At 36.6% G+C, this 27257-nt stretch overlaps 2 protein-coding genes and 1 long non-coding RNA gene across 6 annotated transcripts in view; 1 reads left to right on the top strand and 2 right to left on the bottom strand.

The window, feature by feature from the left end:
* The window catches only part of LOC145688400 (uncharacterized), a 484478-nt gene that overhangs the window by 324874 nt on the left and 132347 nt on the right, over positions 1-27257 (bottom strand). The window lies entirely within an intron of this gene.
* On the bottom strand, positions 17286-26198 carry LOC145688402 (uncharacterized). The gene is made up of 2 exons (XR_014131895.1): positions 25870-26198; positions 17286-19498 (listed from the first exon to the last, which is right to left on the bottom strand). It is a non-coding gene; the product is annotated as an uncharacterized LOC145688402 (long non-coding RNA).
* LOC145688401 (uncharacterized protein F54H12.2-like) overlaps positions 19515-27257 on the top strand; it is a 237329-nt gene continuing 229586 nt past the window's right edge. For all 3 annotated transcript variants that reach the window (XR_014131894.1, XR_014131893.1, XM_081762585.1), the window contains exon 1: positions 19515-20103. The gene's annotated coding sequence lies outside the window, so the exon portion shown is untranslated. The remainder of the gene's footprint in view (positions 20104-27257) is intronic.

The following is a 27257-nucleotide window of genomic DNA, read 5'->3' as shown; positions in this document are numbered from 1 at the left end:
AAAGAACTGTGACTGGACAAACATTTCTACAAATGCTTACTACGTGGCTTATGCCACAGCTCGAACATGACAGTGCAAACTTCATCTATCAATAGGATGGAGCTCCATGTCACTTTCATCACAATGCCAGGAATTTCCTCAACAACAGACTGCCACACCGCTGGCTTGGGCGGTCAGGTAAAAATGTTCATCAGCTTCTACATTGGCCACCAAGATCACCCGACTTAACTCCCTGCGATTTTTTTTCTGTGGGGATCTAAAACATTGTCTACAAACCCCCTCTACCCCAAGATGTGAATGAACTAAAAGAGCGCATCACTGCTGCAGTGCAAAATGTTGATGCAAACATGTTGAAATGGGTCTGGGCGGAATTGGAATACCGAATAGATATATGCAAGGTAACAAAGGGGGACCACATAGAACATTTGTGATGTACTATTTTCATTTTCTTATCACAAAAAAGTTGGAGAGTTTTAGCATTTAACTGTAAGATTTGAAGCTATTCGGATGATTAATAAAAAAGTTATAAGGAGTTGTAATCGTTCACATCATTTTGAATCACGCTGTACAGTATATCGACTAAATGCAGTTATACCATTTTCAATCAAATTAATTCCACGGGAGAGGGGGTTATAAACCAATTAACTTGAATTTTACAGAAAAGAAAATTCCAGAATTAACACTATAGTAATTGTTTTGTTACCTAAAATTTTCATTTTAATAAATGCTGTAGTAAGTTTGGCTTCTCTCTCAGGTGTTTATAAGTTTCGATGCTTAAATTTCTAAACATTTTTTTTTTTTAAGATTGCCATTCAGGTAAATTGAGTATGTTACCATAATATTTTTAAATGTGATTCAGCAACGTTCAAATCCCTTCATTGTCTACTATCACCATATTCACTTTAAAAGTTACACCTTTACTCATGGTTTAACCCGGCCAACAATCCTATAAAACTAATTACTTCATTATGAGAAATTTGGTATAAAAAATAATAATTTGCCTTTAATAAAAGTTTAAAGAAATTCAGATTTGGAAGGTAATTAGCTCACACTCGAGCCATTCTGCCTTTACTCCAGAGCCGCGTTAAATATTATCAAAGCAAAACATCTTCTACATCTCTTCATTCAGAGAAACTCGTACTCAATTTATTCAAACAGGAAGAACGAGTGAGAAAACTAACTCCGTTCATTTCACCTATGCTTCTTTTGGTTCGATACTCTCCCACTACTATGGATATGAAGCAGGCATACAAAATTGAATTGAAAGTCAGCATTCATGCTATCGTGAACCTTCTCTCCGGGTCTCAATTTTACTCTATTTGCAATATTACAAGTATTTCTGCATTTTTCTCTTTTGACGTACCATTTATAGTAATCTATTTTTTTTTCATTCCGTTTCCAGTGACCTAGGGATTCACTGTGACTCAGAAGATAGGACCAACAATGCCGTGGAAAGATGGCTTTGCAAATTGAACAGTAGACTAACGAAGGACCATCCGAATGTGTATGCTCTTTTCTTTTTTCAGTTGCTGGAGCAAGAGCAAGCTGAAAATGAAATATTTATGCAGCTCCTTAAAGTTGTACACAAGCCGAAGGAAAAAAGTTAAAATAAAAAAGTGTTGATAACTACATCAATACATTAAAATCTAGATTTGAGTCAGGAGGAAATTAACTTAATATAGTGTGTAGATGCAGTTTCATACTGCTTACATTTGGAAACTTAGAATTTGTTGGTGTGAATATACTAGTGAGCATTACATATTATAAAGGGTGACGTAGTACAGCATATTATAAATGCTATATTGTAATATAGACAAGTCTCTTGCGAACTATATTTGTAATTATTATACGAATCCTGAGAATCGTTGTTGTTCTTTGTCATAAGCGTAGACTCACTTTCCATACTTATTCCTGCTTTTTTAAGTTCAAAAATGAACTTTAATTAATCTTTTTACAATGACTGCTTTTAGCTAGTAAAAAGTATATCTGAAAAATAAATTTAACATTTTCAAGGAGAACCATTTTAAAACAAACATTTTTGAAAAATGGTGAACTTTTGAACTATTAGTGGCTAGAATCACAGTCAATCACGTCAGAACTGTTGCTGACGTTGAGAAATAACTTGTTCATAAATCTTTGTATAAAAAAGAAAGAAAAACTAAAAGAAAAAGAGAAATACTTAGACAATAAAATCCGTCGTCGAGTGAGTGTAGGCAAAACGGGAATACAAATTTGGACTACATCTAAGATGAGATTGAGGTAATGATATATACTTCTAGAAGGTCCGTAAGCGAAACGAGAATAGGCCAAACGAGAATGAACCCTCATTCCACACTCTCTTCCTTATAATCATTCACTTTTATTAATTATCCTTCTCTTTTAGCCTAAATGACATAACGGTGAGCGTTAAACTGGAAATTACATTTCATTTTCGAATTCCGGAATTAATAAGTTTGAGCAAGCTTTCGCTTTCCCTTGTTAGCTATATTAGGCACAGATCAGAACAATACCTGACGTATTTCTTTCTTAAAATCTATACTGCATAATAGACAGTGGTGCTATTTAGCCAGTTCGCACCGGTTCGCTAGAACTGGTTATTAAAATATTTCCAGATCGCAGAAACGTTTTTTATACCAAGACATAAATACACATATGCACAAACATAACCTAGCGAAGAGTGTAAGAAGCCAAACAAATTATGTGTTTGAACCTGGCAAAACCCATTTTTGGAAATCTAAAGTAAACCATGCAGATTGTCTGTTCATCAATTGTTCACATTTATTTGAATTTTCGTTTGTTTACGATTTATAAACAATTTATACCAAAACAAAATGGACGCTGCCAACTTCATTTAGTAGAACACATTTTCGGAAATCGATAATAAGTCAAGCTGGTAAGATTTATACATCTTTTGTATTTCTGTTAGCGTAGCAAGTGTATGCATTCCAAATTTCAGTTGGAAGTCAGAGCTTGTAGAATACAAATTTTTCACAAGCAAAAACAATTGACCTATTTCAAGTACATTACTTTGTCCTGTATATACCAGAAGATTAATGGAGGGCAGGGGGAATGGTAAACTTTATTTGAAGTGTCTTTACTCTCAGAAATTCTGAGTGTTACAGAGTTAAACATACGATCTCTTAGAAATCATTATAGGACTTTATTCCTTAATGTCAAATGCTTAGATATCAAGAATGAAAACTGGGATCATATGAGTGAGGTGGTGAGGGTTATTTATACGTATTTGATACACATACAATTGTCCAGCCGTTGCTGGATGAAAGTCTTTCCAACATTTCTTGACAACCACCCATCTTGGAAAATTCCCTTCCAAGATATTCGAAGTGCTGCATAATTACGTCACACCACCTATGTGTGTCCCTATGCAGTGTAGGTCGCTAAAATTTACAAGAGAATTACATCTCTATCTATTTCCTTATCCGTCTCTATTTACCATATATATATATATATATATATATATATATATATATATATATATATATATATTGAGAGAGAGAGAGAGAGAGAGAGAGAGAGAACCGGCTGTTAAAAAAATTAGAATAGCACTACTGATAATAGAGAATGAAATAATTAATCCTCTAATCAATGCAGGCATACGGATATTATATATATATATACGTTTACTATTCATGTATTCCCCTTTTAGAAGACGGATAGAAGAAAACTGAGTAATGCTCTTGTAGTTCGCTTTGCATAGGATCCATTCGATCTTAGATCAATATTATTATTTTTTTATAGTTTAACGTCCCATGTTTATGTCCCAAGGTTAAGGGAGATGAAGATTATGATTATGAATGAAACTGTGTAATGAACAAGGTAAGGGAATTTGAAGTTCAGCACCCATCAGCATGGGCGTAGAGGATGCAGGTAGGAAGGGGTGGCATTACGGATTTTTGTCATTACACTTTCATTAATATGTGCATTTTAAGGGAGAAAGAGGTTCAAATACATTCAGTATACAATTCAGCAAAGATGAGTATTTCAGCTAGTCGGACAATATAATTAAATTATAGCTTTTAAGCTTACACATACTTCGGTTGACTTATTTACTTTTTTAAGTTTTTGAATTGTAATGGAGTTTGGCCCACCTGAAATCGGATAGAGGTGGTTGATAAATATTTCAATAAAATGTCTCTTCATCAAATTATATGGTAAAGTTGTAAAACTTACACTCTAACTTTGGTTAATGTGCTTACACTTTGGCAATTTGTTTAACCCACCTGTAATTTCATATGATTTAAAGTGTACAAAATTTATCAGTTTTATTACTTTCTTACTTTTACTATCCAACTTTTGGTTGGCCAATCTAAATTTTGGCAGTGGATACATTTCGTAGATGCTTTGACGAATCGACGAATATGCAAAAACTTGATTTCGAGAAAAATGACAGTGGAAGTCGTAAACTGCTGCTTCGTGTCAATATTTTAGTGCTCTACCTAAAAGGGTTCTACTCAAATTGAAGTTGGTCCACTTAAAATTTGATAGGGAGTGCACTTTTACCTTGTTCATTTTCTTAATAATGTTAATATGTATTATGATTTGTATATATGATCCAGCTAAATTTGACTATTTTATGCTTTGTATGTTTAAATTGTACACAACAAGAAACAATGGTGTTAATACGACATAACTTTAACATAGGCCAATTTCCAGCAAGATTACCACTTTATCCTGTTATTTCAGCAACAATGGTCCGATATTGCGGTTAACACAGGTTTGATGCTACCGATTTGACGTGTTAGTTAAAGAACAAAATGAAAGAAAGAAGAAATGCCGAAATAGGAACAACGTCACGGTGTTCTTTCAACACACACACACACACACACACACACATATATATATATAATGCTGTTAGTAATACCCCAACTTGCTGATGAATGTGCTAATATTAATAACTATTATTAATCACCAACACCTGCTAAACATTCTTTCTTATACCACCTAGTAGGCGTTTATTGTTGCAGAAGGAGTGACGTAGATGTAGGAGTTTTATTAGAAACATGGATAAAAAGGATAAAAAAAGATAAGCAGTGACGATGAGAAGAGAAAGGAAGACATAGAGCAGTTTCATAGGTTATTATTAGTGCAGAATTGATATAGTGAAGGTAGACCCTATATTGAAGAAGGATAGCAAGAAAGAAGAAATAAGGGAGAAGAAAGTAAGGGAAGAAACAGATAAAGAAAAAGAGAAGATGGATTGGAATAGACAGCATAGGAGAAGAAACTGAAGTCCTCAAGAACTTACTGAAAAATAAGAGTTAAAACATACAGAAAAGAGAGTAGAAGAATGTTAGATTTATTGGAAAGGGAGGAAAGAAAGGAAGCAGAGATTAAACTAAGTGATGAAGGAGTTGTATGTAAAATTAAATGTAAAGAATGTGATATGAGTTAATTAGGGGAAACAGAAAAGAATTTGTAGGAATGGATTAAGCAACACAAGGACGACATTAGATTAAAGAGGGATAGTAACACAATATATAAACATGTAAAGGATACATGACATGAAATATCGGGGAAAGTGTAGATGGGTTGAAAACAAAGAGAAGAAGCATTGTAAAAAACGAAAAGAATTGACATGAATAAAAAATGAAGAAAAATATGTACTTATGAAGTGGAATATTTGACTAAATATGCAAAGAGTATTGAGTTGATTTTGAGTTTAACGTCTCTTTCAGCATTGAGACTATATGGGACGATACCTACTGATTGACGTGGAATCCGAACCATATGAGGGTGGGTCTCCCACGCCAAAGGCTTGTACGCTAACTGCTTAGCCGCAAAAGAGCTCAGAAGGATATTGGATAAAACAGAAAAAGAAGAGGTAACTCTATTGTATTGTATTTAATAGCAGATAGCCAATTAAAAGTTTAGGTTTTCAAGACTGAAAGTTGTTTATTAAAATAACACAGATATGCCAATTAAAAAGATTAAACCTTCAAGTGAAAGTTGGAAGGGTGGATCTTATTGGTTCCTAGATATGACCTCCTTTCATTTTCTGAGATATATAAACTGTAGTCTTAGAGATTGAATTTTATAATGTATCTGATGAAGGCAAATATACTTTGCCGAAACTATAGCCATCTTATTTATTAAATATTATATGATTTGATCACGATGTGTCCTTGATTTTATACAAGAAGTTCCAAACCTAGAATGAGTGGTATTTGGAATATAAAGCTCATTATTAACTGAAACTTTCATTGTTTCAAGGAGGTATACAATATAAATTTAATGTTTAGAGTATTGAATATTATAAAATACTACCTGAAATACTCATTAAATTGCAGAAGTACTCGTTGAATACCAAAATACTCGACCTGAGCTTGAAATTAAACGGCATCGATACTGTCACGAGTTAATTTAGAAATCTCGAAACTGATTGATTTGACAACAATATACGTATTTTTCGACTATTTTGAATATGACGCTTTACCCACACCATCCGCCCAAGGTGCTAATGGGGGTTAAACTTGGACATCATTTGGAAAGTCATTACTTAACTAAGTAACCACTAAAACACACTCAATAATGGTTATTTTTACCATTTTATGTGGCTTCTCCTCCCATTATTTCCTAGGGAAGCAAGGGAAATTTACCCTTACCGGGGTTGAACTTGGACTTATACAGCATTAGCACTGCTACCAATTAACTTAGCGACGCTGAAAACTATTGATTCGACGCCAATATCGGTCGTCTTATTATTCTTACATGTTACCATATCACCACCATCAACAGGTTGCTAATCGGGATGAAATTGGACTTTAACGGCTTTGGGAATGTCTCAATTCATCTCAGCGATCAGGAAAACTGTGCTTTCAATACTAATGCCGGTATTTTTTTAATCATCTTTAAATATAACACCCTCCCCTTCGTCCCTCCCAACAGTATTATTTTCCAAGTTGTAAGTAATATACGGTATATATATATATATATATATATATATATATATATATATATATATGTGTGTGTGTGTGTGTGTGTGTGTGTTCCAGCATAACTCTGGAACGCCTGGAGCAGTTTTAACCAAACTTTTTACACATATCTACGGTTCAGAAAAGAGTAATGTCGGGGTAAGACCTCCTACCACACTTGGGTGGAAGTGGAAGGGAGATAAATAAAAACATGGGCGTCTCTGGCGGGGGGACGAGGGGGACGCGTCCCCCAATATTTTGAAGTACAAAAAATATTCATTATTTTATTCTAATTTAATTTATATACTGACGACCGAATAACATATAAATAATAATATTTATATTTATTTGGAATATACCTAGGTAATATTCATGCTGTGAAACGATTATAACAGAGTTCTTGCTATATCTCACGGGATCCGTGAAGGTAAGCAGAAAGGTAAGAAATGGAGTCGTGGATAATACACAGGTTGGGCTAGGTTACCATTTAAACCACTTTCTTTGATGTCCCCCCCCCAAAAAAAAAAAATACATGCCAGAGACGCCAGTGCATAAAAATGATGGAAACGACCGATGTTAGTGTCGAATTCGTAATTCGTAATTCGTAATTTTGGGGGCACTGAGATAAACAGTAACCCTGCCAATGCCGTTTAAATCCAAATTCGGCCCTCGTTAGTACTCCTAACAGAGGAGTAGCGACTTAAAACAATTTAAATAACTGATACTAGTGCCAGATCCATAGTTTTAGAGGCCACTAACTTAATCAGTGACAATTTTGTAGCCATTTATGTCCAAGGTCAGCTGCCGGTTGGGGTAAGACAAACCTGGCGTCCTAGGGGTAAGGGAAGAGGAGATATTTAAAACGATATCAGAAACAATCGACATTAGTGTCGAATCCATAGTTTTCACGATCACTTACAAGGAAGGGTCACGCAGTGGCTCCGCTGAGATCCGAACGAGACAATTTTGTTTGCATTTGAAATGTTATAACTAGATGAATCCCAAAGTTATACGTGCCACCGGGAGGAATATCGTGAGTTACAACATATTTTGTAATGTAAGAACTACAAAAAAATTACATGGCAGAATAGTTTGAACCGAGTCATTTGTTCGGAAACGGTTGGGTAAGTGGAAAACTCGACCAACACGTATCCCATCATTTTCAACGACAACCTTTTTGGGGTAAAAAACTTTGTCCCAGGGTCCCAGACGGGGTCCAACTCAAAATTTTCAAATGGCAAAGGGGGTTAATTGGCACATCATTTGAAAGCTGTTTTAAAATGAAAGAAAATGCAGCAAGTCTTGACTCTCTACAATAGCCCTGTGCAAAATGCCGGAGGGTCAAAATGTAAACAAAAACTTAATTGAAAAGCCCATGGTCACCCCTATAAATCGGAAATGGTGATACTTGAAAATAGGAAGGGAGTCTGGCATTATGTTCAAAGTACATTAATTTAAGTGAAAACGTCTTGTCCCAGGGTACCCACAGGGTCCCAAGTGGGGTCCAACTAAAAAGTTTCAAATGGCAAGGGATGTTAGGAAGCTCATCGTTTGCAAGATCTTGTTAAATGAAGGTAGATGGAGCAAGTCTTGACTATCTACGACAACCCTGTCCAAAATTGTGGCGTGTCAAAATGTAAATAAAAGCTTAATTGAAAAATATGGCCACCTTGAATCCAAGGTACTTAAAACCTGTCATTCATAACAATACAAATCTAAATCTCTATTTTTCTCTATCGTGTATTTAGAAATACTAGGAAGACTAAACAATTGAATTTCGATTCGGTAACAACATATATATGGTTTCTTCTTAAAGCACGTTCGTCACGGTTCTCTCGGCAATATTTACTTGAATATAACGAATATGCGATGAACACACAACTATGACTTCCTACTCATAGTAAAAAAAAAAAAAAAAAAAAGTTGAATACCTTCGGGTATTTTTCTAATTTTGTCATACGTAGTTCATACAGAAAGAACTTGCTGCACCAGTAAGTTGGGGGCTCTATTGTAACGTATTCGTGATGGTTACATTTGTATGTCATTCGTTGGTTTGAACTCAATACTTCAAACAATACCAAATAAAAAAAAATCATTTGCAAGATTGGCAAGTAGTACCAAACATATGTAAGTCATTTCAGTACATCGAACTGCGTCAAACTTTGTTGGCTTGGTCACAGTATTCCAAGAAATAACATGTTTATATACAAATTCATTTTTCACGCTGGCAGCCATATTGGATTACAGATTATACTTTTTGATATTTTGTGGACTATTAACCATAAACGTTCACTTCTGCAACACCAGTGGTGAGAGCTGGATATGCGTTCGATACATAGTGCGGCATTTTGAACTCAAGATGTCGCGTTTTTGAATATTTTGCATATTTTAGTCACATACTAATCAACATTAATGCCAAATTTCTTTTCCTAGCTTCAGCAGTTTGGTATGCTTATCCTTTCGATATAGGTTTTAAGCGGCCATCTTGGATTGTTTTCCAATTTGTTTACATTTTGACCCACCGCAATTTTGGACAGGGTTGTCGTAGAAAGTCGAGACGTGCTCCATCTTCTTTCACTTAACAAGAGCTTTCAAACGATGTCCTACCTCTCTTGCCATTTGAAATTTTTTAGTTGGACCCCACATGGGACCATGTGGGGACCCTGGGATAAGACGTTTCCACTTAAATCGTTATACTTTGAAAATAATACCACACATCCTTTTCTGTTTTCACATTTGTCTCACCATTTCCGATTTATAGGGGTGACCATGGACTTTTCAATTAAGTTTTTGTTTACACTTTGACCCGTCGCCATCTTGCACAGGGTTGTTGTAGAGAGTCGAGACCTGCTGCATTTTCTTTCATTTTAAAACAGCTTTCAAATGATGTGCCAGTTAACCTCCTTTGCCATTTGAAAATTTTGAGTTGGACCCCGTCTGGGACCCTGGGACAAAGTTTTTTACCCCAAAAAGGTTGTCGTTGAAAATGATGGGATACGTGTTGGTCGAGTTTTCCACTTACCCAACCGTTTCCGAACAAATGACTCGGTTCAAACTATTCTGCCATGTAATTTTTTTGTAGTTCTTACATTACAAAATATGTTGTAACTCACGATATTCCTCCCGGTGGCACGTATAACTTTGGGATTCATCTAGTTATAACATTTCAAATGCAAACAAAATTGTCTCGTTCGGATCTCAGCGGAGCCACTGCGTGACCCTTCCTTGTTAGATAAATAGTGACATCCCCGATGCCATTAAGGTTCATATTGAGACCCTATTAGTGTCCTGGGGACTGAAATTTTGACTTATAAAAATACTTCAAGTAGATCGATATTAGTGTCGAATTTATAGCTTTCAGCGTCACTGATAGTGAATAGGGAAGCTCTTAATGACATTGAAGTCCAAGTTCGTCCCCGTCTGCCGAGCATATGGTGGGGAAGGTGAAAAATAAAATGTCAAAAATGACTTAATTTGTGTCGAATTCTTAGTTTCCCTGGTCGGGGAAACGTTTGGCCCATTTGAAATGACTTTGGAAAATATTTAGTACCCACTTTTTTTAAATCATGTTAATTGATTAAAGACGCATTCTATGGAGGTAGAGTGTTTTAATATTAATGTCAATAGCAGAGTATCCTTGTGAATTATTATCATTACGCTTTCATTGAAATAAGTATTCTAAGGAGGAAGGGAATTCAAATTTTTCCCACAAACCTATTCTCCTCGTGCGCAGATCGGCCATTCCAGCTAGTATATAAAGACTAATAATTGTACATACATGATACTGCGAAAAATATATTTCGTTCCCTTCCGATTCCTCTGTATTCGTACTTCAAATTGAATTTTGTGCAGGATATTTATATTTTCTGTATTAAAACTTATACAGCTCAAAACGTCGTGCATTTATAACGAAGAGTTGAAAAGAAACAGGTAGTAACCGAAAAATTATTCCACTTCTCTTTAGTGTCGAATTTTTAGAAACTCAATAATACAAAAGACTGTCCCACTTGGCCACTTTTCAGAGTACTGAGAATCATTGTGGTCCACCAAATGAAGTTTTACCATGAACATAAGACATTCAAAGGAATTGGAATCTATTCCCCTGCAACATTGCATGTATACAACTTATCAATATAATTGTATTCTCTGCATCAAGAAGACTATGCCGAATTTACTGCCTTCATGCCCTGTGGTTGAAATGAATACATGATAGGAATAAACATAAACATTATATATATATTACCTTACGATATTTAAAATTATCCCCATTCACATGGTTCATGATATACATAATTTTAATATTTAAGATGTTTTATATCTAATAAGGAATGTGTTAAAACAATAGAATACGCTCTAGGTCAAAGTATAACCTAAGGAAAGAAAAAAGGAAACTGAAAAAAGAGGTAACAGGAGTGATAGCTAACTATGATATGCCAGCTTCTTAAAAAAAGAAAGAAAGAATTATCTTTCTCTTCATAGTTCAATTTCTAAAAGTTTGGTATGGTGGAAGTATACTTCGGTTGATAATCTGCCATGATTCTGTGCAATAAGAATAGCATATTAAACTACAGTCCGATATATATATATATATATATATATATATATATATATATATATATATATATATATATATATATATATATATATATATATAATGCATTATGACACTACTACCTGAAAATGCGAAATAATATTAAAGTTAACACGTTCTTCCGCATCTCCTGCAATTGATTTGGAAACGGCGGAAACGGAAATGATCAATACCCCTTAATAGAGATTTTATTTAGTTTACTAGAATCATTTAAATTTTACTTCAAAGAAGAAATAATAAACCTTTACATGTTTAACTAAAGGAAAATATTCAGAAAAAATATACCAAACAAATAAGACATATAATGCTTTCTAATTACGCATCATTTTTTTTTTTTTTTTTTTTTTTTATCTCTGCCATGAGAAACAAAGCGCTTAAGTCTTTGACCTCTGTACACAATAAGCATCACAAAACATAGGATGAGATAAAAATACCCCAAGCAATGCACTGTTCTCACCCACGTATTGTTTGAAATTGTGTTTACTTGGCTGCGAAGAATGAATCCGAGATCCCAACTGCTGTTTGAGAAAAAGAATGAGCTGAAACCTCTTGCTGTATAAGATTTAAGATTTATTTTACTTTACTTTTTCTTTATTTCTTTCTTCCTCTTTCTCTTATTGTCCTTATTTATTTATTTTCATGCGTAATTAATGCGGATAGAAATGATAAGTTAAACTATGATTAGGGTAAATAACGCGTTCATTTTCCATAGAAAATCATGGTGGCTCTGTCATAGAGCGCCCATCGCTTGTGTAAAGATAGTAGAAGGTTCAATTTCAGGCCAAGTGGTTGTAGTACGTATCACGTACGTACATGGATGTCCTTGTAATTTTCTGTCTTTCGCTTTCGAACTACGAAAGGAGAGAAGGAAGCATATTGGTCGCGGAAAAAATCTAATTCGAGATTTCAACGGATTTGCATATTTCATGACCCATAGATATCAAACAGTTACTTTTCGACATCTGTCCTTCCGTCCGTCCTGATGACACTCGCCTATAAATTCAGGCCATACCATTCAATTTATCTCAACGAAATTTTGAACTTAAGGTTTTTCTGTAATTTTCTAGGGTTCTTTCACAATTTTCTTTATACCCTTAAAAGTAAAGGTAGTTTATTTAAGGGTATATTTAAAAAAAAAAAAAACTAGTTTTCTCAAAACGTTTCTAATGATTTTATTTATATATCATAAATCAATTTTTCGAAAACAAGCCCATTATGTGGTATAAGCCATTTCTCTGGGAACCATTGAGAAGGAGTAGTTTATTCTTGTTTTTTTTTTTTTTTTTCGAACGATTTTATTAAAACAGGACTCATGTAATTTTGTTTATATTTCACAAATAAACATTTCATTAGTAACCTGACAATATGGCATAACTAATTTGTAATAAAAAATTATACAAGGTTTATTTTTATTTTTTTTTTCCTTTTAGACGATTTTCTCAAATACAACTCAGGCGATTTTGTTCATATTTCATAAATAAATAGTTCCTTAATAACTCTACAATTTTGGGTAAATTATTCTTTACGAAAAAAATTAGAAGGGATAGTTTACTCTTGGGGATGAGTTTCTTTCAAGATTACTTTCTCGGAAGCGACTCAGACGATTTTGATCATATTTCATAAATAAGTATTTCATTATTATTCCTATAATGTTACATAAATCACTTGCATGATATTATCCACAATAAGTAGTTTACTCTTAGAGTGATTTTTTAAAGATAATTTAGTTATTTTATAAACGAATATTTCATTAGTAATCTTAGCATATAGCATAAGTCATTTCTTATGCAAAAATGGAAAGGGGTGGTTTATTTTAGAGGATTAGTTTTCTTCGTGTGAAATTTTCCGAAAACATCTTATAATTTTGTTTGTATTACACAAGAAAATATTTTGTTAATAACTTCATCGCAATATGATTTTATTTTAAGGAATTGGAGAGGGAAGATTTAGTGTGGTGGGCTGTTTTTTTTTTTTTTTTTTTTTTTTTTTAATTTTGAACTTCAACAATACTGTCATCGTAATGTAGTCACGTATATCACCCGCCACTTTCAATGGATAGTCGTTATGAACAAAACGATTTTACTAACTTCTGAAATTATTGAAGTTATGGATGAAATCTTTAAGGTAACTTGCAGCAGTCTGATATGTATTTGACGCTGAAGCTAATACGTTTTGGCACACACATTCATATATTACTGAAGTATTGTATCCCTAGATTTTATGTTACCTTTTGTTTAAATTTTGAAACGCTTTCTCTAAGTCTGTATTCAACACTAATTGCAGTTGTGTTTTGTGTGTATATGAAAGGAGACGATAATAAATCAAAATGAATAATAATGAAATAGTTGGTAGCGTGATGAAAACAAAGGAGATGGCACGTCTTCGGAGTTATCACGCATTCCGTGTGTATCAACTACAAAGCCAACAGTGCTATCAGGGATTGTACTCTACATTTAGAACTGGGTGTTTTATAAATCAGAACCTGTGACCTCGCATAGCTTGTGATACTCCGTAGCAGTACTGTGCACGCATTATATGAGATTTGTGTGAGGTAGAGTGTTTTCATGTCGATTCTAGTAGCCATTATGTTTAGTTGTGTAAACCATAGTTTCTTATTCGTGCACGCATTGTACAGTACAATGAAACTCCAATGATCCAGAATAATAAGTTCTCGATGTAATCCGGGAAGATGGGGAAATTGTCGAGAAAAAAAAGATTACAAGCAAAGTAATAAGTTTTACAACATTCTGATACACAATAAGTCTGTGTTTATTACAGTACAAGAAAGCAGGGGCGGATCCAGGACCAACTTCTGGGGGGGGCGGTGGGTTGTCATACTGCTACTTTTAAGGGCTCCAAACTTTGGGATGGGTTTTATTTATATACATAAAATAAGAAAGTTCCCTCTTCTGGGGGGGCGATCGCCCCGATCGCCCCCCCCCCCTGGATCCGCCCCTGCAAGAAAGAAGGCTAATATTCAAAGTATAGCTCCTCATCTTGAACTATCTACAGCCACCTCCTTTCAGTTCCTCGATTCACGTTGATAACACTTTTTGTCCTTAGAGACAAAGAAGTTAGTTATTGCTGTTTCCACCTGCTGCTGGTCGGTGAAGCAACGTGGTTTCAAAAAGTGCGCCATGGACCGAAATAGGTAACAATGCGAAGGGGAAAGGTCGATATTATATGCCGGATGTAAGATTAATTTGATGCCATCAAGATCCTAAATGTTTAGTTGCATTTTTTGACCCAAGTGTGGTTACGTTATCCTGTTGCAACAGGATACGCTTCAGTTCATTGCCGCAGAGCACTTTTGGTGTAGTGCAGGATACATCCACTCCAACCGTTCTGAGTAAAGTTCGACCATTGATGGTACAACCATTAAGAATAAACTCGAAGTGAATTACACCTCGTAGTTCCATGACACACAGAGGATAACTTTGTGCTCGAAATAGCCCCGTTTGACTACCGGTTCTGGAAGTTTGCCTTCCTCAACCACTGATTTTGCTCACTCAGATTAAAAAAAAAAAAAAAAAAAAACACTTTTCATTGGATGTGACAAATCGTTTCAAGAAACGTACATCATATAATCTTTTCCTTAGTTGTCAGTATACATCCATTCTCGTTTGGGCCTGAACTGGGAGAAGGGGCACATTGCGATATCTCCTGGTAGTTTCCCCGTGTTTTTAAAGGTGACACACTGCTTGTAGAGGTGACACACGTGTTTGTAATGGTGACATATCGAACTGGGGCATGCTATGTTGGTTTGGCAATCGTTGTGTGCTAGCGGTTGTATTTTCCTCAACGGCATGTATAAAGCCTGGGACAATCGGACCTTGGCTGATCTTTGTTATTTTTACAAGTTGAATGACATTTTTGAAACCAACGATTGGCTGTGCTTTGGTTCACTGTACCCTCCTCTTTCGCAAGACAAATGTTTTGGGTTGCTACTGAAGCGTTATGTTCGAAATGAAATGAAATGAAATCTTTGAGTTTTACGTCCCACGGTTATGCCGGTTAGGCTAAAGGAGACGGTGATGATGAGTAATGAATGAAATGGTGGAATGAAGAAAGTGGGAGGAAACGGAAGAACTCCGAGAAAATCCACGCACACGGTGTTTGTTCAAGACAAAGTTCACTTGGTGGGGGCTGGGATCGAACCCGGGACCCCATGCACCAGAGGTGAACGCTCTACCACTGAGCCACCGCGGCCCCCAGCGTTATGTTCGAGTTTGAATTCTGTTAAAATAATGCGGTAGTTAGTGATCTCTTGCCTGTCAGATGACAATTAATAATTTCCTTTTTCAACAAGCAAGACTTTATTTTACATGAATTAGAGGTTACAATTACAAATTTAGATTATGTTCTCTCACAGGAGACCATTCGTCCAGCTTAGAGCCTTATATGAATGACAGCAAGTTATGAAAATGAAAAATACAACTTACATTAAGTATGCTGGTGAACCACCCATGTTATTGCAGATCCTGGTTGGTTGCTGAGAGATCCGTTGGTTGTTTCGAGATCCGTTGGTTGTTCCGAGATCATCTTTGGACCTCTCCCTTACCTTTTTATACGCTATTAATTTCGTCAGCCAGACCCTGAGGTTCTCCGTAACAGCCTTGTTTGTTCACTTAATTACTTCTTACGCTACGTGACTGCCGGAGAACCTCATTAGTCCACAATAAGTGTGACAAAATTCTTTTGTTATCTAACTTAAGTACACATATATTTTAGCACTACAAAATAATGTCAAAAATCTTTTTTGATATATTATTTTTTTAAACCGTTGAGCTTACTTCTTTCTTTTCTTTTTTTTTTCACTCATATGATAGTTTCATTGCAGTCCCCCACTTATGAGGAACTGTTCTTGAACATCACCGTAGTGTGTGTCACTTTTTTTTTTTCACTCATAGTTCTGTCCACACTATGTTTATAAACACTGACACTAACTAGGAGTCTATTGGCCTGCACACACTTATACATAAAAAAACAGTTCACATCTTCTAGTGTTCATGGATCGGAACACATTGAGACGTAGAGTCCTTGTTGGGGACCTTTGCGCTTTGATGAGCCGCAGGGCAATTGGGTGTCATCCATGGCCGCCGCTCATGGCTTCTGTTCTTTAAGTCTTTTTTCAAGTCGAAGATACACACAAAATTAGGGTTGTAGGTGTGGCGGTGAAGGACAAGTTATGTTACGACGTAGAGTCCACACTGTCACAATCTTGATGACTCAGGCATGGGAGAGTTCCCGTGGCCTCAAACAGACAGGGAGCGCAGGCAGCGTCGACAACTCTGGTTCCTCCAAGGTTGAACACGGGCATGGCTTGCTGCTGGTGGCTCCAGTTGGGCTGACGAATCCAGGCAAGGGAGATTTCCTGGTGGCTCCAGTTGGGCTGACGAACGCAGGCAAGGGAGATTTCCTGGTGGCTCCAGTTGGGCTGATGAACACAGGCATGGTTTCATGGTGTACTTCTGGGGGCTCCAGGAGGGTTGACGCATCCAGACGAGGGTGATTACATTGTGGCTCCAAGTGGACTGGAACTTCGGCGGTGCAGGTTCCTGGTTCCTTGCTGTGCCTTGCTTGTTGAAGGGTGGTAAAGGAATGTTGGGATATGGTTGAGGTGAAAAGGGATTGTTGTATTTTTCATATTATTCTTTACACCAGACTTTATCTATTTGAAATAATTATCATTTTTGAGATTCATTAGTGTCATAGTGAGTCAGTGCAAAAGAGAGAATATGTAGTTTGTCTCTTGATTTGTTTTAAATATTATTTTTTGAATAGGTAAAAGGGCAGTCTAAGACGGGTCCTCCTTTAAGGAAAATGGTAAAATGGAATACAAGGAGATAAGCTTACGAGCAAATATTAAATTGAGACTTTTTTTTTTAATTGCGACTGGGGGTATAGGAAGGATGTGCTATTGGAACGCGAGAGTCTGTTTGTGGGTAGTGGGATACTGTGGAATTTTGGATTGTAGGTGGGAGGTGTCGTAAAGCTATGGGGGTATGTGTTTGTATACGAAGGTAGGTTCTGTACGCTAAGTACCGTTTGCAACAGAATATTCCTAGAAGGAGAAGCAATAACATTGTTAGAGGTGTCACTGTCAGTAGTGTGATATCAAAGAATGAAAGGGCTAAAGTGGGAGTAGGGAACAGGAGTAAGCAGGTAAATTGCAGTCTGAAAAAAAAATAAGAAAAAAAATTAATGTAATTGTGTCAAGGGAATGGCTTCTGGATTCGAACTGGGTACCGAAAGTTGTAGGGCTTTAAAACGTCTGTAGAGAATAACAAGAAATACGGAGTTGGTAATCGTTATGATAAATTGTAATGACGTCATTGAAGTACTAATAGGTATTGAGTATTCAAGCGGTATCCAACTGCTCCAAGGTAAGGTTGTATCGTTAATAGTAATGGGTGAAATTTCGGATATTCTGGAACTGTAATTCAGGGGGATATTGGAGAAATTGGATTTAAAAACAAATAATCGATCGTGAGGCAATTGAAAAAGAGAATCATTTATATGTAAAGCATGTGTTAATACTAAATGACGTGGTGAAATTTGATCATTGTGGCATAAGTCCGGCTGAAAAATAAGAGTTTGTTCTTCCGTGACTAACTTGTGTTCACATGGTAAAGTCACTTTAATGGTGCGCGTGTGTGGAACATGGAGTTCCGTCTTATGTCCCTCTGGGGATACGGTAAATAAAGAAAGAGGAGCATTAGTGAGAACAAATTCGGTATTGCTTAGTGGTGTAATGGTTAACGAGTGATTTGTGGTGCAAGAAAAAGGGCATACTGTTTTATACAGGCCTGTGACTTTTGGGAAACGTAAATGCTGTAAACAGAGGGAAAAGGGGGAGGCATTGTGAGTAATTGCTGGTATTTTACACAGAAATGGCTTTTCAGAGATTGCGCAGTGTTGGATTGCATCATTGGGGAGTAGAATGGTCTGTGTATTATTAAAAAGTACGTATTGAATGTCGGTCTTTAAACTGCATGTTTCATCGTTGAGACGAATAGGATATTTGAGTAATTTATGTAACGAGTATTTGGTATTGACCGGAATAATCGGTATTGTAACCTTCATGTATACAGTAGAAGGAGTAACCTTACAGTTAACTATCTGCATCTTATAAGCCGTATGCGCTGAAAGTAAGGGGTGAATTTGCATGCCTTTTTTGAATAATTGTAAGTTTAAGCGTGTTAGGTCCTTTTCTAACATACTATGAGTAACCAGGGTGCTAGGTATTCTGTTTTCGTTACATGCTAAATAGACGTCGTTAAAAATTGTCATTTCTAAAAGTTGGTGTATTTTGTTCAACAATAGAGAATGGAGATTGAAGTTAAGTTGTATAAAGGATGTTAATTGTCGTTTATCTGAAAGCAATGTTTCTTGTATCTGTCGCTCATCTTGAATAATCCTCTTGAAAGCAGTTTGAACATCCGCAAAACTGTCTTTTGTTTCTTTGGCTAGTCGGGAAACGAGTACCGACATATTGTGTAACTCCGAATGAACCGTTAATTGTTTTTGTTCTAGTAATTGAATATGTTGTTTTAATTCATTTTCATGTGATTGAAAATGTGTTATCTCATCTTCCGTTACAACTCCGGTCGCCCAGTTGAGAAAGGATCCTAGGAAAGGTAGCAGTGCACGCTTATTTTTTATATTCTTAGGCAAAAAACCGAATTTAGAGTTATATGTTGCCTGCATAAGGTCCTGAGAAAAGTTATTTGCAGATTGGATAAGGGTAAGCAATGGCAAACAATATCGGGACTCATTTGCTGGTGTACACTCTAACGTTATAGAGTTACTCTCCAGGATAGGAATTTGGAAGGAATATATTAAAGGTACCATTGTACTATACATAATGGCCTGTGGAATTGCACGAAATTCCCCCCCAATAGTAATTTCTACCCCTTCTGGTTTGAGGGATTGTGTTTGGGATGGGGATATAAGGCCAGAAATTACTATAAATCTGTAAAAAGAAAAAATCCGTAGTGAGCATTTATTTACAAAATAAGGCATTATTAACTAAAAGAAGTGTGTTAAATTCTATTGGTACTCGCGCTTGTGAAAAGATCAGACATTGAAAGCTAACAGTATATTGAACCAAAAATAAATCCTTTATTTCCTGTTTGGGTATTTTTGTGGAAAAATGCAAACTTTCTCCTCATTAAAGGAGTGTGTCTGTGTGAGTAATTGAACACGTGTGCCGTTGCTAATCGACCTGGAGGGTGCTGATTTCTAAACTGAAACTTTTCTCGCGCTGTGATTGGCTGTTTCAGAGCCGAAGGAATTTGTTTATGCTATTAAGAGATTTGTACAATTAGTATGAGTGAGGGTAGGGAAGGGTTGATACAGTGATCGATGGTGTGAATGAGTGAGCAGCGTATGTTATACGATGTGGTTATGTGCCTTTGAAATATGGGATAGTAAAAAAGAGGTGTTGAGTGATTCAATATGAAGTGTTGAAATGAAATTAATTTGTTTCTGTACGGGGGTCGAAAATGAACCCGTTTTGCTGGCCGCTTCAAAAGAAGGAAGAATGTGGAACGTACCGGGCTGGTGAAAAAAGGGTGGGTAAGTACCGAAACTAATTTATGTGGTTTATTAATTTTTGTTATTTACCAGTCGTTATATGGAAGTATAGGAATTGTTGTACATTGACGGTTTTATTATTTAAGTGAGAGACGAAGGCGGTAACTTAAATGAAGTGCCTGTATTACTCAATTTCCATCTTGGTAGTTTATGTTATCACGGATTCATATTTAGGAATTGTTTATATTTAGTAATAAATGTAGGATTGCTCGCTGTATCCGGCATGAATAACTTTAATCTATTTTTCGTTATATTTACTATTTTACCGTCCATGTCAAGTTGATACGTGTTTGAGTCAAGCTTGTTTAATAATCTATATGGCCCATTGTAAAGTGACCGAAGAGGACCACATTCTTCTCTACGCGTTGCTAATCTTTTGACGAGGACTTGAGATCCAGGAAGAAACTCCGTGGGAGCCTGATTTGTCTCAATTTTTTCTTTCAAACGTTGAAAGGCTTGTTCCTTTCTATATTCCAATAGATCACGAAACTCATTTAGCATGGCTAATCTGTCCGCAACATCCGTGGGTGGGTCAATGGTAGGAAGAATATTTTGCAAAGGAAAGCGTGGTTCACGTCCAAATAAGATGTAAAAAGGTGATACTCCATAGGCCGTAAGTGGGCTGTGATTTATGGTCGCTGTGGCCCTTTTTAAAAAGTTTGGCCATTGTCGCTGGTTATCTCTTGTTAAGAATTTGAGAACTGTTTGTAAGTTCGCTATGCGAGACTCGACTTGGCCAATTGTTTTATGGGCGCCTGGTAGTGCGTACTTAATTTTAATACCCATGGACTCCAGAAACGCTTTTGTTTTTGTACTGGTATGGGTAGATTGTTGATCGGTATAAATAATCTCCATGACACCGAAAGGAATAATTAGTTCATGCGTAATGAATTCAATAAAAGCATCTGAGGTAGGCGTCTTTATTGGTTTGGTTACTGTGTATGATGAATGTAGGTCAGTAGCCACATAGAAATGGGTAAATTCATCTCCTTCTGATGGCAATAATTTACCACAAATATCTATTTGCCATGTGGAAAAGAGATTAGTGGGGGGCAATCTTTGCACGTGATCAACAACTTTCTGGTAGTTGCGTTTGAAGTATCCACAATCCAAACAGGACTGTAATTTATTGTGAAGCCAGTTTTTTAAGTTAGGTATGTAATATTTGTTGCGAATGAGATAATATAGCTTCAGATATCCAGGATGAATCAACGCGTTGTTGTGAAATTCATCAAAAATAGTATCACGCAAAATTTTGGGTACACAAAGTAAAGTGCGCGGCTGGGTCGGAGAATACATTTTGCGATACAATAGGTTTTTCTGAAAAAAGTATTGTTTATTCCAAGTCTCGTAATGTTTGTTTGTCCTGTCTTCAGTAATGAGTGCGGTGATAATTTTTGAAAAATATGGGTCATTACGTTGCAGTTGAGCTATGTCTGTTTTTGTGTCTAAGGCTAACAGATGATAGGGATGCACGTCCGCGTCTAATAGCTGTAAATCTGTTTCATCGAAAGGTAATGGATTCCTACTTAACATATCACTGATCGGATTCTGGGCAGAGCGCACGTGGAGCAATGTAAAATCATACTGGTTAATCTGTTCCAACCACCGTAAAATTTTTGGCGTCAATTGTGTGGTGGATTTTAGTGCCAGTAACGATTTATTGTCTGTTACTAAAGTGAAATGGTGGCCTAGTAAATATTTCTTAAATTTGGTTAGTGCAAAGAATATGGCAAATAATTCCAAATTATGTATAGGAAGTGGCCTTATGCGTTGTGGGTGTCTTGCCGAGATATAACATACCGCGTGATAGGCTTTTTCTCCTATCTTTCTCTGAAACAAACAGGCACCAACGCCATCTATTGACGAATCACACATTACCATGTGTTCTGTGTTTTCTACGCTGTAAAGCTGTAGTACAGGTGGGTTAACTAAAAGTTGCCTCATGCTTTCAAATGCCTTATCCATTTCAGGGGTCCATTGTAGCTTTCGTGGGTTCCCCCGGAGGGCCTTGTATAGGGGCTCAAGTTTTTGCGAGATGAAAGGGATGTGGTTCCTGTAGAAATTAACACTAGCAAGCCATCCGCGTAATTTTTTGATTGTCGTTGGCTTGGGTAGTTTAGTGATAGCGTCTATTTTGGCCGGATCAGGTTTCAATGAACCGTGAGAAACAATGTGTCCAAGACATTTTACCGATATTACTCCGAATTCTGATTTATCTATATTAAACAGCAATGAGTGTTTTTCTGCTAGCTCTAAGACTTTGTCAAAAATTTTTAGCAAATGTGAGTATGAAGAGGAATAAATGTAAAAGTCATCCACATACAAAGAGAAGTTTTTGGCGGGAATGTCACGGTAAATAGTACGTAAAATACGTTGTAAATTGATAGTAGAGTTTTTGTGGCCTTGTGGCTGTACGCATAGTTCGTACTGTGAATGTTGTAAATCTAAGTCACGAACGGAAAAAGCAGTACTAGGGCGGTCTTCTTCTGCAAGGGGACACTGGAAAAACGACTGAGATAAATCAAGGTGTATTATCCACTTGGCTTCTGCCATCGAATCCAATACTTCCTGTATTGGTTGAATAGCATCAGCTATAGTGTGACATTTACCAGATAACGTGCGTAAATCAAGTACAACACGAATGTCTCCTTTTGAGTTCGGTTTTACAATAGCTAAGATGTTATTCCTATACTGGGACGAGGAGGGTTGTATGATGCCTTGTTCTAAAAATTGCAAAATCTTTTCTTTCAGTTTAGGCCGCAGCCTATGTGGAATGGTGTATTGACGATTGACAAACGGTTGTCGGTCAATTAAGTCTAACGAGACACTGAAAGTCTTAATCTTTGTGAAATCTGTCGGAAACCATTTAAATGTTGTTACTCTCTTTTTCAAAACATCCAACATTTGTTGTTTTTGGGTAGGGGAAAGATCTGGATTTATATTGAATTTCGTGAAATCAATATAGTCTTTTATTTTGGCCATGCGTTCTATTCGGTTCTCTTCTGCATGTTTCTCGGTTGGTTCATACAGCTGAGTTACTGAAAACACATTCGAATCCTGTATGTCCTGTGGAAGGACTGTACCCAATGCAATGGGCATGCCCTGTGTGAAAGTTTGGTCATAATTAGATAAATTCACAACAGGGATAGCAAGGTTATCAGTTGATATTGCTGTGTGTACCGTGTAGCATCCCTTAAAATTTTCATGAATTGGCGAATGAATATAAAAATGCTTAATGTCTGAATGTAACGGTATTTGCAGTTTGAGCATACCTACTCCTTGCGCCGGGATTGTTTGCGTTTTGGCAGTGTGGAAAACAAATGTTTGTTTTCGGGAAAACTTGCTTGTAACATTTGTTAGTAAATGTACCTGTGCGTTACTGTTGGGAGGAGGGGTGGGGGGTTTCTTACCAAAATGTTCTAATGTTAAAGTTCTAGTGTTATAATCTAAGTGTGCCAGATGTTCTTTCAAGAATTGATTCCCCAGAATGATGGGAAAGGAACGTAAGGGCGTTATGCGAAAAAGTATTGAAAAATTGTAACCCTGTATATTTACCGTTAATGTCACCGCATGGGTGAGGGTAAGAGGTAACCCAGATATGCCGTTTAGTACTGTAGTTAGTGGGAAAGGCTTTACCTGAGGGGGTACTAAATGGCTGGGGAGTAAATTTAATTCTGCACCTGTATCTAATATTAGAGAGTGTGTTTTCCCTGAGATTTTCCCTTGTATGTACGTTAACTTACGCTGAAAAATTAGAGGTACTTGTAATGTGCATTTTTTTTTGTAAATGTTGTTTGGGGTTCATTTCTAACTCTAGCTGTTGCAATGTGTTTTGTGAAGTGGTATTAGTTCTATCATGTAATACAATATGAGTATCTAGAGTGACAGGGGATGGAGGGTCTATGTCCCCCCTTACTTTTCCCCGTTTTTTGAACTAGTGTCCGTGGAAGGTAAGGAAGGCAGAGGAGTGGTTGCATAAGGTTGACTAGGGACTTCAGATGGGGGGGAGTAATTGGGATAAAAATAGGGTGAGGGGTAGTACCCAGGGAAAGGAGGAGGGTAGATCGATGCAAAATTGGTTGATGCAGAAAAACTCCTTGATTGGTTATTGGAATTTCTAAAGAAAGGCCGTTGTTTTTTCTTAAAGTGTTTTTGCTGTTTTGATTGGTTCGTGGGCTGCGATTTAGAATTTTGTGGGTTGCTCTGACAGGCACAAATTTTGACCTCAGACTTCTTAGTTGCGTCGTCTGACTTTTGATCACAGGCGCACTGCCTGTGCTTATTAGAACAACAATGATGATCTGTGGCCGTATTTTTAGACTGCTGGTTATCGCTATTTCTACTGGGGGATTGATGAAAGGACGCCCGTTTTGACCTGCGAAAATTGTCCGAACAACAGCTATAATTCGGATATGAGGAGCGGTTAAATGAACTAGCGTGTGCGTCCTCCGTAAATGCCACAGTGTGCTGTACTGGCTGGGCATTCATGTGTGTATTTACTTGGAGTTGGAGGGCATCTAGGCGAGTAATGATATTTTGAAGGGAATCATTCGCCGCCTGGGAAATACTGTGGGAAGGCTGGGGTATATTGGAAACAGCAGGCAGGCTTGCCAACCGTCTTTGCGCTAATCGATCGGCTCGTTCCCTAGTAGATGCTAAAGTAATTAACTCTTCAAAGTTGTGGATTGTTTTTTGGGAAAAGTCAACTATATGATGTGGCAGCATTCCTGTAATAGCATCTAATAAAAATTCATTAAAGCTAGGCGGGTTTTCTAGTTGGGTAGACAAATATTTTTTGGCGTATAAATAATGCAAGAGAGATTCCGAGGGTTCCTGAACCCTAGACCTATATGTTTCTGTGGCTGATATAGGTAAATTGTTAGGACCAAATTGTTTCAAAAATTTATCTTTAAGTTCTGTCCAGGACAAAGCGTCTAACCCGGCAGTGGTTTGGTACCAGTACAAGGGTACATCTGCTAGACACAACGAAAAAATATTTTTCATCCTATCTTCTGACCAACCAGATATTTTCGCTGTGCGTTCAAAATTGGTTAGAAACAAATCTGCCCTCTCTAAAGGTGTGCCCGCAAATATTGTAAGAGAGTTGGGGTTAACCGAAACGGATGCGGAGCCTAACGTGACAGAGGCTGAAGGTTGTGAAACTGTATGGGAAGGAGTATGAACTACAGGTTCTGAGGTTATAGAATGGGGTGTCGTGCTGTTAGCGTGCAGGTTAATGGATGTAGCAGGAAGAGTCGTCAAAGACTGCGGGGCTACTACGTGACCGTTTATGTCCATAGTTTGCGCAAGACTACGTGTAATTGGCATTATAGGGAACTAGAATACACTCAAAAATATATTGGGGAACCAAAAACAACAACAAAAAAAAGGAAAAAAATTATAGCAAATGCACTGAAAAAACTATACCACTATTGAAAAAACGTCCAAAAGGAAGAAAAGAAAAAAAATTAAGTCTGGTATAAAGAAAACTGCTGTCATTTAATATAGGGCCCCAGCTGTATTCTTTCGTCTGGGAGCCATGTTAAAATAATGCGGTAGTTAGTGATCTCTTGCCTGTCAGATGACAATTAATAATTTCCTTTTTCAACAAGCAAGACTTTATTTTACATGAATTAGAGGTTACAATTACAAATTTAGATTATGTTCTCTCACAGGAGACCATTCGTCCAGCTTAGAGCCTTATATGAATGACAGCAAGTTATGAAAATGAAAAATACAACTTACATTAAGTATGCTGGTGAACCACCCATGTTATTGCAGATCCTGGTTGGTTGCTGAGAGATCCGTTGGTTGTTTCGAGATCCGTTGGTTGTTCCGAGATCATCTTTGGACCTCTCCCTTACCTTTTTATACGCTATTAATTTCGTCAGCCAGACCCTGAGGTTCTCCGTAACAGCCTTGTTTGTTCACTTAATTACTTCTTACGCTACGTGACTGCCGGAGAACCTCATTAGTCCACAATAAGTGTGACAAAATTCTTTTGTTATCTAACTTAAGTACACATATATTTTAGCACTACAAAATAATGTCAAAAATCTTTTTTGATATATTATTTTTTTTAAACCGTTGAGCTTACTTCTTTCTTTTCTTTTTTTTTTCACTCATATGATAGTTTCATTGCAATTCATACAGCAAGAGTTCAGGTATCAGACGTTGTTACGCAGACTATATCACTGCCACTAAAAAGTCACTGAAGATACTGATTGAGTAATGACCTCCGTGTTAAATACGTTGTTAGCCGCACTACTTCGTGGCCAATTTGACCTTCTACTTACGGTCGATCAAAGTGTATGCACACGCCTATTCTTTGGGTTGTAGCAAAACCTATGACTCATAGTTGTATGCTGTGAGATAAAGAAAAAAGTCTACAAATTTGATTATGATTAATAAAAGGGTAGACCTAATGTACGTTGAAAAAGGTATCGCTTTTGCTAGAAATAATTTAATAACTTCAGAAAATTACAATTAAATAAGTTTTCACGTAGGCTTAGATAGGAATTTCAAGAAATTACACCTTTATGAACTAGTCCGAATTTCAATTTCCTTTTTTTTTTGTTATTTATTTATTTATTTATTTATTTACAATGAATCAGATGACTGAATCCGGATAGTTAAAGTTCTACTGTACTGTACAAACACATTTTCTCTTCTTAGTCTTATGAAAGACAAACTAATCTTAAATGTAGCTAATTCTTATCGTGCGTGGTTTGGATTTGATTCCGGAGTAACACATAACTTTATATGTGAAACCAACATTGTGAGGCAATGAGGGATATGTTTGCAATAAAAAGAAGTGAACATCATGTTGGAAAGCCATAATTAATGATAATGCAAAACAATGTGTTCTCACACTTAACCTAACTGAATATTACCAATCCAGTTGTAGTCTTTCCAGAAGTGTCACCTCGGTAAAGTGGATATATGTCACAGGTAATTTAGCGACTTGTAGTACCAATATGTTAATTTGATGTAATTATGATATTGTCTGCAACTACAGAGGGGAGTCCAAATACATTGTGTAGGAGGATTGATATTGAGAACCAAAATCCGTACCTTTTGCTGCGGTATCCCATCGAAATAAACCGTTCTAAAATGAAGCAAAGTAAAATTTA

This window comes from Thermobia domestica, chromosome 6 (genome assembly GCF_964235325.1).
Source record: "Thermobia domestica chromosome 6, izTheDome1.hap1.1, whole genome shotgun sequence".
In the NCBI taxonomy this organism is placed as follows: domain Eukaryota; kingdom Metazoa; phylum Arthropoda; class Insecta; order Zygentoma; family Lepismatidae; genus Thermobia; species Thermobia domestica.
This window is presented reverse-complemented; position numbering and strand designations above follow the sequence as displayed.